Genomic DNA, 15935 nt, shown 5'->3' on the forward strand with positions numbered 1-15935 from the left:
GTGCAATCGGAGTGAATGACTCTTTCGGTGGTATAGTCATCTCAGTTTGAGTACCGATAGTGCACTTTGCAGAAACCTTCTGAGCATATGAAGGTTTCCCGCTATTTATTGGTTGGATACGTTTTCTGGCCTCTGGGTAGGAAATATTCAGCTCTGTTTTCAGTTTTTGGATTTCTTTTTCATCCTTACACCGCTGGCATGCTCGAGAATAGGCGGGGTGCTCTCCTTGGCAATTAATACAGATCGGTTTTGAAGCTGAACACTCCTTGCTCTCGTGGTCTTTAATACCACATCGAGCACAGGCAGGGTTACCACGACAAGATGTTTGTGAGTGGCCGTATTTTTGGCATCTAAAACACCTCAGTGGGTTTGGGATGTAAATCCTCACTGGGCAGTTTAGATAGCCTGCCTTGATGGAACTTGGAGGCCGTGGGGTATTGAACGTGAGGATAAGAACTCCGGTAGGGACGAGATTCCCATCCTTTCGTATCGATATTCTTTTCACAGCTGTCACTCCTTGGTCTTTCAATTCAGAGCAGATCTCTTCTTCAGAAACATGAAGAAGGTCCCACTCTGATATAACACCACGTGAAGAATTCAGAGTTGTGGGGGGTTACGGTGATAGGTATTCCCCCTATGGATGTAGAGTTCAAGAATTTTTCAGCTTGTTTTGTGCTGGAAGCTTTAACCAAAAGATCGCCAGAACGCAGTCGTTTAACGGATTTTGGTGAACCTGCCAACCCTTCTAATCCTTTCTGGATAAAGAAGGGTGACATCTTTCCAATTGACTGTTCTCCGATGGAATGGAGAATGAGGAAAAACGGTGTCACTGATGGTGGTGGTGTATCCTCATTCCTGGCTCTTTTTGCAGAGGTGTTTTCTTTGTCATCGTCTCGATTAGGTAGGGGCCTTGTTGGGGCCCTAAAAGAAAGGGGATTTAAATTACTCATAGGAGTAAAGAGAAAATGTCTGATGCCTAAGTACCTCACCCATCACGGAGCCCTACGAGGGGACGCCCACTCGTGAACTAGCAGGTACTGCGTACACGAATGGGACGTCGAGTTCGCTTAGAACACCATACCCACGTTACCAATAAGTCTTTATCCCGTCCCAGGACCAATGGGAGGGAGATTTATTGGAACGCAGTTGACCCTAGCAGTATAAAACCACCCGCCGATTGATCCCAGTCGAGCCGGTCCGGGATCACCCGTCTCGTCGAAGCAGGGGCCAAAGTGGTGTATTAAGGCTGGGCCCCTCAACCACCGGGATCCCCCTTTCCGCTTCCACGGGTCGCGGCGCACGGCTGCACACGCCGGATTCCAATGGTGTAACCCTGGAACCAAGGTATGGGCGTTGGATCCCAGTGATGCTAATCTGGAAAACCAGCAGCATCACTTGGAGGTCCCCTCACCACGTACAGGTGCCCACGCTGAGGGGAATTGGGGGAGTATTATATTGAGGCTGTATTTGCTATTTCATTGAAATTCGATCTAATGAACTGACATACCCTCTAGATTGGAGTATTATATTGATTCTGCGTATTATATTATCAGTACGCTGCAGACGATCGACGCCGTATTTGATATCATCTGTATGCTGCAGACGATTCCTGACCATCTCCATCCATGTGCCAGGAATGATAACCAACTAGTAGGAGTATATGTTATGCAAGAAATTGTTGTTGTTGGTTTGATTTATTGGTGCAATGGCTACTAAAGGCCATAATGCACCTATTACAATATTATTTAGTACAGGTTTGATAAAAAAAAAAAATAGCAAGGTAGATTTAGATTAGATGGAATTTGTTTATTGTTCTCAGGAAGGTAAAGAGATCATTAATATCTGGTCAGTCTTCGAGAATTTTCTGTAAAGTAGGTTAATTTGAGGAACATAGATGTGGAAAAGCTGTTTGTCGTTCTCTTAAGTATAATGGGCAATGAAGAATAAGATGTTTTACTGTGAGTGAAGTTTGACAGTTGCTGCATAGTGGAGGATCGTTCTGTGTGAGTAGGTAACTGAATTAGGTGGATATGCCCAATCCGCAATCTAGAAAGTACAACTTCTTCCTTTCTATTCCCTCTGAGGCTTGATGTCCACAGCTTGTGTTCATTTTTAATTTGGAACAATTTATTGGTTTTGTTCTCCTGCCAAATGAACAGCCATTTATTTTTTTTTCCGGCACATTGTATGACGTGTTTCTTGGCGGAAAAATCTGCTTTTTCGTTGCCTTTGATTCCAGAATGTCCAGGAATCCAACAGAAGATTACTTTTTGCTTGTTTGTATGAAGCTGCGCTAAATTTATCTGAATTTATCTGAATTTATTGTAAATAGGGGTGATTTGAAGGAAGTTCACGCTGAAGAGCAGATACAGCACTTAAGAAAGATTCTATTATATAGTTTCAGAAGAGCAGACTGTGACTCTTCACTCAAATGATATAACATTGCGTAATAGATTCCATCAGGGCCAGCAGTACTGTTTTTTGATCGTAAAAGTGCACTACTTAACTCTGTCATAGTAAAGGGTACGTTATACGGAAGCTGGCTGTAGTATTGAAATCTAAATTATATTTTTCTGCTTGTACTTTATGTGACTGAAAGGTTGGATCATATGCTACTGTTGAAAGTTGTTGTTATGCAAATTTCACGACACAAGGGCAACTATGGCCAATATGTGTCTGTCAGAGTCGCTATGTTCATTTTAATGATTTAAGGATGGATATATCAAAGTGTATTTATTATTCCAAGATGTTTAATATATATAAAAAAATCTCACTTAGGTTTGCTTTGTCACCAAGTATATGAAAGAGGGTTAGAGAAGCTTGCAAGTTTGCTAATGATTGGAAATGGTTCGAATGGCTGAATAGGATGGACAATCAATCAGGACGTGCCTTACTATAAAGTGTATCTGACAGACAGAGCAGAGCGGGGGATTTTCCCTTAGAAGTAAATGTTTGTGAGTGAGGAATGTATGCCCAATGCGCAGTCTTGTCAATATAACTTCCTCCTGTCTATTTGTACGTGAGCTCGAACGCCATGAACATAGATTTTTTTTTTATTCTGCGGAGTTTATTGCACGGTTGATCCCTCCAAAGTTGTTTCCAAATGGAAGTATAATTAGTAAGAAATACATCCCTATAATCTATAAATGGTACAAACTGAAAATTATCTTGTATATTAAGATGTAGATTTTTTGCGGCTTGGTCTGCATGGTTATTTTCTGGGATTCCAACATGGCTGGGAATCCAACAGATAGACATTTGTTTCCTTGCTTTATGCAAAACTGAGGTGTTCTTTGAGATGCTGAATCAAGGAATTTGAGGAATATTTGCTATTCTGTAGAGCTGCTACTGCACTAAGGAGAGTATTATGGTGAATGGTAAGGGAGACTACTGCGGCACCTACTGAGTTCTTAGATTTTGACCCATCCGTGTAAATCTGATTATTATTTCTATTTTCAAAACTGTGCAGTGCGTGGAACTTCTGTATAACGATTGGAGAGATCTCCTTTTTATTCCTGTTTGTAAGATGTGATGTGGACAAAGGCACAGTCGGAATCCAAGGAGGTTCTGAGTTTATATCTACTGCAGAAATGTGCTGGAAATGTATTTCCCAAACTCGAGCTAAATGTCTGAGACGCAGTCTTACTGGTTTATTTTCATTTGGCTTGCAACCATAATTACTCATCCACAGTGGGTCATGAATAATGAACCAATTTGGATGTGCTGGTTGACTGTATATTTTTGCCGCATACATGCACAGTAGATAATCTCGTCGAAGATGCAGAGGGGTTTCCGATGCATCTGCATACAGGCTGTAAATCGGTGAAGTTCTAAATGCTCCTAGAGCTATACGGAGAGTATTATGGTGAATGGTATCTAGGCGATGTAACATGCTCCTTCTTGCTGAAGCATATATAGGAGATTCATAATCCAAACGAGATCTAATCAAAGTTTTATGTAATTGTAGTAATGCGTACCTGTCAGCTCCCCAGGCCATTGAAGATAATGTACGCAAGGTGTTAAGTTTTGAGAGGCAACTAGTTCGAAGTCTTAGTATATGTTCATGAAAGGTTTAGTTTTCTATCTAACGTTAAGCCCAAGAAGGAGAAATTTTGAACAACAGGTAGAGCAATTTTATTTAAGTATAAGACCGGTTCAGGATGAAGACCACGCATTTTACAGAAGTGTATAACAGCTGATTTTTTTCTCAGATATTCTATATTTTAGTCCATGCTTCAATTTTGTTTATGGATAATTGGAGCTGTCCTTCAATCGAGTTCATGCTTTGTGATTGAAATGGAATAGAAAGATCTGCGTACATATGTTTCCAGTGAAGGTGGTATAACCTTCATGATATTGTTCACCCGCAGTGCAAACAGGGTTGCACTTAATACTGAGCCCTGGGGGACCCTTCCTGCCGTGTATATATTGTAGATAAACAGCTTTTATCGTACCTGAAATGTTCTGTCAGTAAGGAATTTTTCTATAAATTGTGGAAGTTGTCCTCTGTATTCTAACTGAAATAGATCTCGTAGGATTCCGAATCTCCATGTTATGTCAAAAGCTTTTTCAAGATCTAGATTTACCATCACCATGTGGTGCTTTCTTATAAATGAGTTTCTAATATTTGTTTCAACTTTGACATGTAAATCAACTGTTGATCTATTTTTCCTAAATCCAAATTGGTGGGGTGACAAAACATTCTTTTTCCAGCAACCACGTAAGTCTATTGTGCACCATTCGTTCAAGGATTTTCCTTAAGGTCAATGAAATAGGGAGATAATTATATGTATAAGAAAGATCTTTTCGGGGTTTGGGAAATGGAAGGACAATTGCATGCCGCCATATGGATGGATGCAGGTTGTTCAGAAAATTTCTATTATATAGAGCTAGTTAGGATATCCAGACAATCAGAGTTTAGGTGTTGTATCATAGTATAATAAATGCCATCGGGACTTGGTGCGCTATTAGGCAATTTTGTAATGGTTTGAAGTAATTCCTCTTTTAGGAATGGTAGATTATAGGAATGAGATGTCTTGGTAGAGAAATTCAATTTACTCCGTTCAGCTTGCTCTTTATATTTTTGAAAGCCAGTGCTGTAGCTTGTAACTGCTGATGTAAAAGCAAAAGATTCAGCCAGAATTTCTGATATCTCGTCTGTTGTAGAAACGTCCTGGAAGTCCTCAATGGAAGATTGTATGCTTGGATATATCTTCCACTTAATAGCCGAATTATTTTTTTCCACACCAAACTGGGACTCGAATTCCTAGTAAGTGTGGAGGCAAACATAATCCAAGTATTTTTCTTTGCCTTCTTCTGAACTCTCCTCGCTTCGGCTTTTTTATATGCAATCAAACTGAGGGTAGTTGAATATTTCCGGAATCTATTCCATTCATGATTTTTTGTTTTTGCTGTTGCACGTTCTGCATTCCACCAAAAAGTTGTGCCGTGCCTGCCTTGCCCTGCTTATTTGGGGTATTGTAGCTTTCGAAGCTTTTAACAGTTGATCGTTGATATATACGACAGCATCATCTATTGGCAGGGTTTCTATTAATTGCTTATCCAGACTATGTATAAGTATAGTGCGAAAGCATCAAAAATACATAGCCAAATCTGAATTAACAGAATATTAGCAAAGTGGCATCGTTTTAAGTTATCTCATATTGTGAATACTTTCACAACGAGTTGCCATGGTATTGCAGTACTTCGAATAAGTAACGCTTCAACTGAGGAGAAAGAAAGGGACAGTTGCTCCTTCAACTCACACTCAAAGCTCATATTCCTCGAATAGGCAACGCTTCCCCAGTAGAGAAGATTGTTGTTATCTATTTCGAGGAAACTCAGTGGCCATCATGCCCCCCAGACGGCACTGTTTTGAAAATAGTATTGGATAAAGATTTCAGCTATCCTCAATATCCCTATGAGACTGAGCAAAGAGAAAAAGAGGTAGGAAAGTGACAGTAAGAGAGGAAGAGGAAAAGATGCCGTAGAAAAATGAAAGGGATATTTAGTTTTAATACTCACGCAAACTCAAAGCTCCATACCCCGACTGAGTAATGTGTCCCCACTACCGAGGACTGTTATTACCCAATCGGAGTCCCACAAAGTTGATTAAATTCTTCCCGCCGGTGCCATTTCTGGCTCTTTAGCCTTCATCAGTGGGGAGGTAGGCATCCTGGTTAAACCAGACGTGCCTTCCAGTTTCCAGATATTTCTGGAAAATTGAACCCATCAAGGACTCTATATGGGTCCTGCTGTGGGACCACATAGTGGTCTATATGGTTCTTAGAAAAAAAACCCTACCCCCTGTGATAAACGGAAAGGGACAATCGCCCTTATCCACTCATGTCTATATACCTCAATCCAATTGGGCTTCTCACTCTCCCACTGACACTCCGAGGAAGACCCAGTCCATGCGACCACCAGGTTGGCAGCCTCCTGTAGTTGGCTTGCCCTACATGGGTTCTAGGGTCGTCCCCCTCTTTCAGGCTCCTTTTATTACATGCAGCTTACAAAGCTCAGCCGCCGTACATGCGAGAGAGAGAGACCAAATGCCTGCAGCTGACTTGGTCCCTATCCCTCTAATAGCTAAGCTGATCAAGTTAGTAGTTACACTTCCCTTAACCTAGACTGACCATTACCATCTAAGCTGCACATATGTTATCACCTATTAGCCGACATAAAGGTGTGGAAAAACACCATAATCGTAAAAATCTTTGCTTTCCAAGTTGTAGTAACTAGTAGCAAAAATCGTTTGATTGCAGCATGCATCATTCGAAGGGCGCACTTTGACACCTCCGTTGCAGAGGCTTCTTTTCTTTTCCTAATTTTCCAGGCCTGATATTTGCCTTCGTTTAAGAAGTATATCAGGATGAGCGTCGCTCTGGAAATCGGGGCCGAAACTGTAAGGATAGTACTTGTTCCCTGGTCAAGCGCGGTATTCCCATTGTTTTGTGTACGCTTAGCCAGATACGCTGGATAACCGGGCAGGAGAAGAATGCATGTTCCACTGTTTCACGCGCCTTGCAGTATAAGCATTCAACATTCATGTGCCCTCTAAATTTGCTTTATTCATCTCCACTGGCAAATGCCCGTGTATTATTCTCCATGCCAGGTCTTTCCGCGATTCATGCCCTATATGATGATGTAGGTTGCTCAACTTCTGAGTCGTGTCCAGTCTCAGCCAGCTTCGCGGCATCGGTATTGGCGGTACATTCATATCGAATAACTTACAATATATCTCTGAAACTTTAAGCTTGTTTCCCATGTACAGGCCTCCTGCAGATAAATCTTGTAAATGTTTGATTACCAATTTATAAAAGGGTGTTATTATTTCTACTGTTGGACCAGTATGTTCCGTTCCTAGCAATTCAGTAAACCTCCCCATATTATATTTCACTAAGGCAGCTGCTGCGTGGGTTCCCCATAGGGCCGTTCGGATGTGCTTTAACACATATGCCCACCTTAACCACTTCAACTGTAGTACTACAATAATTGAATGATGTAATTGATACAATGTTCATCAAAATCTGTACCAAAATCGTCCACATAATACAAACTCTTCCGGAGAAAGATAACACCCCCAGATTCCACTCTGACAGAGCATCCTCCCAAGAATCTAGCAATTGCCGGGATGATACTGCCGGACATTTCGCGAAGGGTACCCCCAGGATAGTTACAGGGACTGCCGAGACCGTGAGGCCTACTGGAAATTGTACTGGAACCTCAATTCCCCACTGTTGACATTTGGTCTTGCTTTTGTTTAGACAGACCCCTAGATAAGCTGAAATAGCTGAAAATATCCAGCGCTCTTTGTAGAGAACTGCTGTCCGCTAAAGTTAAGATCACGTCATCCGCATGTGTTATATATTTACAATCAGAGTGCGGGCCAGGAAGATGAACCCCACTGATGTTTTTGGAAATAACTAATTTTAATCTTCCACCCCACCTGAGCCCTCTCTTTCAACGACTAATGAACAATCTCTCTCCATTAAAGTTGACGATTATCAATGAGGAGCCAACGAGAGGCACCAATCGCCTTGACTTGATTCTATGTTCTGGAATTTGCAGAGTCGACATTCCACCAGAAACGTCCTTCAATTCAGATCACGACCCAATTGCATTACTTCTTGTTCTGCCTATGCCCAACTTCAATTGCCATAATACTGTTGAAAAGAAAATCATATTCTCTCCAAATTTTCTGTATCCAAAAAAGTGCCTCGAGGCAGCGCAGTCTATTCCATGGCATGTGCTTGATGGATGTGACCCAATGCTCGCAGTTGATCTAATCACTAGATGGATAAATACAGTCACCCTCTACGCGTCAGCTAAAACCGTACACATTTCTCCAAGAACTAGAGCTTGGTGGACCAAAGATCTAGCGTGCAGTTTCCACAACAAACAGTATCTTCACAGGCAGTGGAAAATCTCTGGCACAACCCAAGATCGAATCCTATACTCCAGAGCAAGAGCTATGTTCAACAGACTCAAGGCATCAGCATTAAAGAGATACACTGATGCTACCTTGTCTAAAGGAAAAGCGCCATATTCATCAAGACACAGTCGCATTAATTCAAATCTTGATCTAGATAACTGGATGGACTACATTTCAAGATTCAATACCAATTCCGCCTCTGCTGAAATTCCTCTCCCAAACTTCCAATTTGCTCCTACTGATGACCTTTCCATAATTTCCATCACAAGACAGCAACTGATATATGCTATTAACTCCCTGCGACCATCTAGTACCGCAGGCCGTGATAAGATACCTCATTTCATAATTAAATGCCTTAGCCCCTATATTCTAGATGCATTACTCTCAATCTACAACTCTATTCTTTCCACACGAGTTTTCCCTGCTCAGTGGAATGAATACTCTGTGAGGCCACTGCCTAAGGTTAAAGCACCAACAAGCCTAAAAGATTTCAGACCAATCTCAACTTCTTCCACCCTCCTCAAACTTCTAGAAAAGGTACTCCTTCCGGCATTAAACAAACAGTTGATGCCACAGAAGCCGAAACAGTTCCATTTCGCAGTTGAAAATAGATCCACCATAACAAACCTCATGGCCGCACAGACATCAATTCTTCAAGCCTTCGAAACTAAATCTGAATTAGCTATAGTGTACGCTGACATTGAAGCTGCTTTTGACAGCCTAGACGTCACAGCCCTTCTCAGACTCCTGCAATTCTTCTTCAGGATTAATGGAGACCTACTAGCTTTCCTCACCGCCTTATTGAAAAATAGAAGTGTCCACCTCACTTTGAAGAAAACCCACTTTACAAGAAAAATTAATGCAGGAGTCCCTCAAGGTGGTGTCCTGTCTGGCCTTCTCTTCTCAGCGATTCTGATTCCTTTCATGAGTCATCGTGATGATGCTCTAATATATGCCGACGATATAAAGTTTCTTACCTTAATCCCACCGTCTGCAAACCCAATGGAAATTACGTCTTCCATCACAGAGAACTTGACCACTCTTTCAACTTACTTGAAGATGTTTGGATTAAACCTTAACCCGTCAAAATCTGCAATAATGACTTACTCATTGAAACAGCAACCAACAATAATTCAACCTTCAGTTTTAGGTACTCTAATTCCAGTGGTTACCTGCCATAAAGATCTCGGGGTATATTTTGATCCGAAGCTGAAATTTAATGATCACACAGAATACCTCCGGAAGCGTTTTAACACCCTACGCTGGAGCGCGAAACAACACTTACTTCATTCCAACGATGCCGCAACCACTACCAGATATCTTCAAGCCACTGTTTATCCGGCTATTTTATATGCTGCTGAAATTTGGGCATCTGCGTCGCCTTCACTTCAAAAACCGGTGTTCTCGTGTGAATACTGGACCCTGAAATGGGCCACAAATAAGCATCGCCGACCCCCTCAATTGAGAACAACTGACATGGCTGAGCAGCTAAATGTACCCAGGATCCCGAGGTTAATTGACAGTAGGCGTTTAATGACTTCAGTATAAATGTACACAGGAGTAATAAACGCCCCAAACATCTGGGATTTTTGTCAGTGGCACAATCCTACGCCATCCTTGAGGTCAGAGCCCACACTAATCCTCAAATACAACCGGTTGAAACTGTGTAGTCGGTTCCTACCTGCCCAGGCACTCCCCAAAATTCAGGCACTACTCCGTCTTGGAGTCGACCTTCAGAAATTAGCTACCGACTACAAATACCGTCACATGCTCTTCGAGTGGATTCCATCTGTGGAACTGGGATAATTTCCTCCATATGACGTTTAGTCCTCATTTTTCATTATTACAATTTACATGTTTGTAACTCATAATTTACATGTTTGTAACTCTTAATTTCCATGTAACGGTAATTTTTTTCCTTTTTGCCAATTATTTTCATTTATAATTTCATTTATAATGTAAAACTCCTGGCCATGTCGCCGTGTTGAGTATTATTGTCTCTAGTACATGTCCTGTACTTATTAGCAATAAAGAATTTATTTATTTATTTAATTGCCTTAATATGGGCTCTAATGCCAATGAGAATAGTGCAGGGCTCAGTGGAAACCCATGTCTGACCCCCCGTTCTTGTTTTTATTTTCTCTGAGCTATAACCATTAATCAAAAGAGTAGTTTGTGCCCCTTTGTACAGACTTATAATAGCTGTTCTTAATAGAGAACCCAATTGGACTGTATGTAGCAAACTTCTTAGGTATTCATGGGAAAGCTTGTCAAAAGCCAAATCAAGTACAGCCACCACTATGCTGTATTGTTTCTGTTTACAATATCCTTGCAAATCTTTTAGAAATGACAGATTTGTCATCATGGATCTTGCTGGAATTGCATATGTTTGATTGAGACCTATAATATGCTCTAAATGCCTTTTAAGTCGGGCGTTTAACACTTTGGCATACAGCTTATAGTCTGTGTTGAGTAATGACACTGGTCTCCATTCGCCCACTTCTTTGCTCGTTTTACCTTGTTTCTTATGGAATATGGTTTGGGTTTCTATAAATCTTTCCGGGACTGCCCCTTCCGAGAAAAATTTGGAGAAAAGGACAGCCATTACTGGTCCAATTTCCTTCCAGTACTTTTTATAAAAGTCTGCTGTTAATCCGTCTGGACCTGGCGCTTTACCTCCTTTCATCTCCCTCAAGGTTAACGATAGTTCATTCAACGAGATAGGTTGGTCTTGTTCTTGTCTATGAACTGCCAAAAACCTTGGCATTTCCCAACTCACTGGTAAAGCTGGTCCTCTAAATGCCGTATACATTTGCTTATAAACATGTGTAACACTTAACAATGTCGCCAGTATTCTGATGTTGGTGTGGGCCTTCCTGTATCTGATGGATAAGACTGCTGTCTCTGTGTGATCTGTTGAACTGCTTAAAAAAGAAAGCAGATGACTTATCTGCTTTTCTATAACATATACGCATCTGGACAGCATCGTTTTCTGCCTGCCTCTCTAATAGTGACAGAATTTGTTTTTGTGCTTCTTTCTCCCACTCCGTCCTGACAACACTTTAGGAGTCTCCGAACTTCATAGAGATTCCTTATTTCTCTCCTGCTTTCCATACTCTTTTCTCTTGTTAGTTTTTGAAAAGATATTTTTATTGCATTCTTGTAGTTCGTCCAGCTGCCTTCTGTCCTGTCACTAGAATTTCTCAAATGATGCGTTAATCTTTTAATGCCATGCGGATCACCTTGCAAGAGCACCGGTTTTAACCTCCAGGTGCCCTTTCCCTGTTCTACAGTTAAACCTAACGGAAAGTCCATTAGGACTAATTTGTGATCCGTTATAGAACGGGATCCGGAAATATTAATGTCTTGCCCGAGTTACCTTCTCTGCTATCTTACTTGGGACACAGAACCGGTAATGCGGGTCCCTACCGTACCCCTAGACCAGGTTGCTCCATGACTTATGGGATATTTCATTCTCCAAACATCTATCAGGTCCTGCTTTAAGCACAAACTGTTGAGCTCCAAAGAGCACCCTGTGCCTCTTGTGGGATCCTCCGTACCTGTCTTGTCTTTAATTGGGTCTAAAACACAATTCCAGTCTTCTCCTAGAATAATCAGTCTGGTCCCCAACATAAAAAGATGTAAGCTAATAAATATTCGCTTCCACTCCGAAGCGATGTTTGGTGCATAGACATTTCTCAGTCATTGTGTGCAAACCTAATCTGCAGTCAATGCAGATTATTCTACCGTCTATATCCCTCTGAAGATTGCAGAATTTTCCAATAATTTTCCAATAATCCAATAAAATGCCTACCCCCGTGGTATTCCTTGAACCAAAACTCCAGAAACTTAGACATTTGAATCTGTTCTGGAAATTTCGTACTTGAGCGCTATTAAAAAAATAACTCTCCTGAATGAATAAAATTTTTACGCCTAGTAACAGCATGCTCCTCCATACATGATGCTGAGCCTGCCCTTAAGCATAGCCCCGTATATTCCACGTGCCCATAATTACCATGTGAATGCAATTCGTTTTAGTTTAGAAGATTTTAACTATTGTGCTAAAGATATGCTTAAAGCATACAAGGTCTTGCCTAACTCTTGTTCATATCCCAATAACCATGAAATTCGGGAATTACTTAGTTGCTGGACTATTCCCGTTACTGGGAATAGTCCAGCAACTAAGTATTTAATTCATGCAATATGTATTCAATTCATGTGGAGGGACATAAAAAAATGTCCCTCCACATAAATTGAATGTTGCCTACTTTACCTTCCTGGGTGTGTTCTAACTATTCTGGGCTTCCCCAGCCGCTGTTCCCATTCTGTTAACTTAACCATTAATGTTTCCACTCCTATTTGGTACGTCTTTCTTTAAATGCACAACCCCCAGTAGTTTATCACTTCCCTCACCTAATGCTCCTATTTCAGAGTTGTCTGAACTTAACTCATTCAGATCTTGTGTGATGTCCCTTCCCTTTTCCACAATTTGCCTCTTTCTTTTTCCTTCTCCCGCTAGGCTTTTTTCGTCTTTGTTTCCCTCCCTCTTCTGACCCCTTGCTATTTCCTCTGTTTCCATTAAAGTGAGGGTATCTTTTCTTATATCTGTAGCCCCTTTTCCCTCCTCTGCTTCTGTTATTAAGTTCGCTGGTTCTACTGACAGAATCTTTTTTGTGGCTCCCTGTGGCTTTAAAATGACCATGTTTTTCTTTTTCGAATTCTCTTCACTTCCCTTTTCCTCCCCTCCTCTAATAGCATCTGCGTATGATCTGGCTGAGCAGCTGCCCGCTTTGTGGCTTGTTTCCCCACATTTGTTGCATGTTTTGGAGCAGTCGCTACTAATGTGCTCCACTTCTTTGCAATTAAAACAGCGCCCTTTCGTGCAATTCGCACCTAAATGGTCCAAGCTGCCACACTTCAAGCATTTCTTCGCTACCCCTCTGTAGTTCAGAAGTAGTCGGTTGCCCATGACATAAATAATATTGGAAACCGGCTTTCTCATTTCCATTTGCACTGACTTTTTCTGTATATAACTCTGGAAAACCCTCCCACGCATGCATTTCTATTCTCGTGACTTTACCATAAGTTTCTAATGAGTTTTTTAGATATGTATTCAGCATTTCGATTGGATATCGTTCTGTAGTGATATATTTTCTGATACTACCCGCCACATGAGGATGTATCACTTGGTTTTCAAAAGGAAAACCCCTCAACAATGTGTCTCTAGTTACACAGTCTTTACAAACTACCTGGTATTTCCTCAAAGGCAGGAGAGTAAACCCCTGCAATCTAGATAAACTTGCACATTTTACTAAACCCTCAATCACTTGTCGTGGTTCATACTCTGCATCCAGAGTGAATTCCAATGTTCTCTCACGTATATAGAAATTCTTAAAAAAAAAAAAAAAAAAACTACCAACAATCGTGCCCGCAGGCACTTAACCCCACCCTGGGACCCTTAGCAGGGTCAGCAAAAAAAAAAAAACAACAAACAAACTTAATATTAAAACTTACGATATCCAGAAAAACTTTCCTCTTTCAGAATGTCACCCAACGAAATCGTACCGCTTCAAGATTATTTGGTCTTTCTTCAGTAGGTACGTACCCAAGTAATACAATGATGGCAAAACAGTTATGACCTATAATCCCACAATATGAGAGATGCCAGATGGTGTATGATGTATTTAGACTATAAAATGTTTAGGGCGTAAGCCTCAGGCTATGGAAAAATCTAGACTATGTATAAGTATGGTGCGAAAGCATCAATAATACATAGTCAAATCTGAATGAAGAGAATATTAGCAAAGCGGCATGGTTTTAAGTTATATCTCATATTGTGAATACCTTCACAACGAGTTGCCATGATATTGCACTATTTCGAATAAGTAACGCTTCACCTGAGGAGAAGGCCAATGTTACTTATTCTCAGATGGATACCACTGTTTCAGGGCTATTTGGCCCTTCTTATAGTCTAAATACATCATACACCATCAGGCATCTCTCATATTGTGGAGTTATACTTCATAACTGTTTTGCCATCATTGCATCACTCGGGTACCTACCCACCCACCGAAGAAGGGCCAAATAGCCCTGAAACGGCACCAGGAGGAGCCTGATGATGTCCGGAGTTTCCAAGAATAGGTAACAACAGCCTTCTCCACTGGGGAAGCGTTGCCTATTCGAGGAGTTTATGAGTTTTTGAGTGGTGTGAGTTGAAGGAGTTACTGTCCCTATCATTCTTCTACACCGTTTCTTTTCCTCTTCCACTCCTACTATTACTTTCCCTCTACCTTTTTGCTTTTATAAGTCTAATAGGGACAACTGGATAGTCGAGTTATTATCCCACACAAATACAAAATAGCCCTGAAATGGTGTCGTCTGTGTGGTGGTATCCATTTGAGAATAAGTAACATTGGTCTTCTAATCAGGTGAAGCGTTACTTATTCGAAGTAGTGCAATATCATGGCAACTCGTTGTGAAGGTATTCACAATAACTTAAAACGATGCCGCTTTGCTAATATTCTGTTCATTCAGATTTGGCTATGTATTATTGATGCTTTCGCACTATACTTATACATAGTCTAGATTTTTCCATAGCTTGAGGCTTACGCCCTAAACGCTTTATAGTATATTGCTTATCCAGCTTGATTAATTGCATATATTTACTCCAATTAGCTTTTTTTAAAATTCCATACTGTTCTAGTTTCTACTGTAACAGTCGATTGTGTCTGTATGAAACATACTATCGGAAAATGATCACTGTTGTAAGAATCACTTAATACGAACCATTCTATACTGGGATAAATTGATGGAGAACATATTGTTAAGTCTATTGCAGAAGTGATACCTGTATTAAAACTGATATAAGTTTGAGATCCGGCATTCAGTATATTCAGCTGTTGATCATCTAGGAAAGTTTCGATTAAGTTACCTCTATTGTCTGTGTGGGAAGATTCCCACAGATGATGATGGGCAGTCATATCTCCCATAAGGCAATAGGGAGGTTGAAGCTGCGTAGTAAGATCGTTTAATTCCGATCTGGAGAGCAATATTTGGTGGAAGATAAAAGGATGAGATTGTGATAGAAATTCCGATGGCTATTCTCACCGTTACTGCTTCTAAGTTGGTTTTTAATGTTATTTGCTTAGCTGGTATATTAGTATTCACCAAAATTGGCCCTCCTCCTTTGGCAGTTCTGTTATCATTTCGGTCTCTCCGGAAAAGTGTATAATTTTGAAATGTGGGTGAAGATTGAAGTGCTAGATGGGTCTGCTGAAAGCAAATGCAGACCGGTTTATACTGCTGAATAATATATTTTATTTCATCCAATTTTCCACTTAAACCACGACAGTTTCAATAATATGTTGCATTATTTAGGTCTCGGAACTATTTGTTGAATCTGACTGCGCTTTTGAGTGTCTTTCTTCGATAAATTAGGAAGAGGTGTATCAATATCTTCGGCAGGGTGTAGTTCTAGTACATTCTCTCTCTGTTCGTCAGT

Source organism: Mastigoproctus giganteus, chromosome 1 (assembly GCF_048544385.1).
Source record: "Mastigoproctus giganteus isolate SK-2022 chromosome 1, ASM4854438v1, whole genome shotgun sequence".
Taxonomy (NCBI): domain Eukaryota; kingdom Metazoa; phylum Arthropoda; class Arachnida; order Uropygi; family Thelyphonidae; genus Mastigoproctus; species Mastigoproctus giganteus.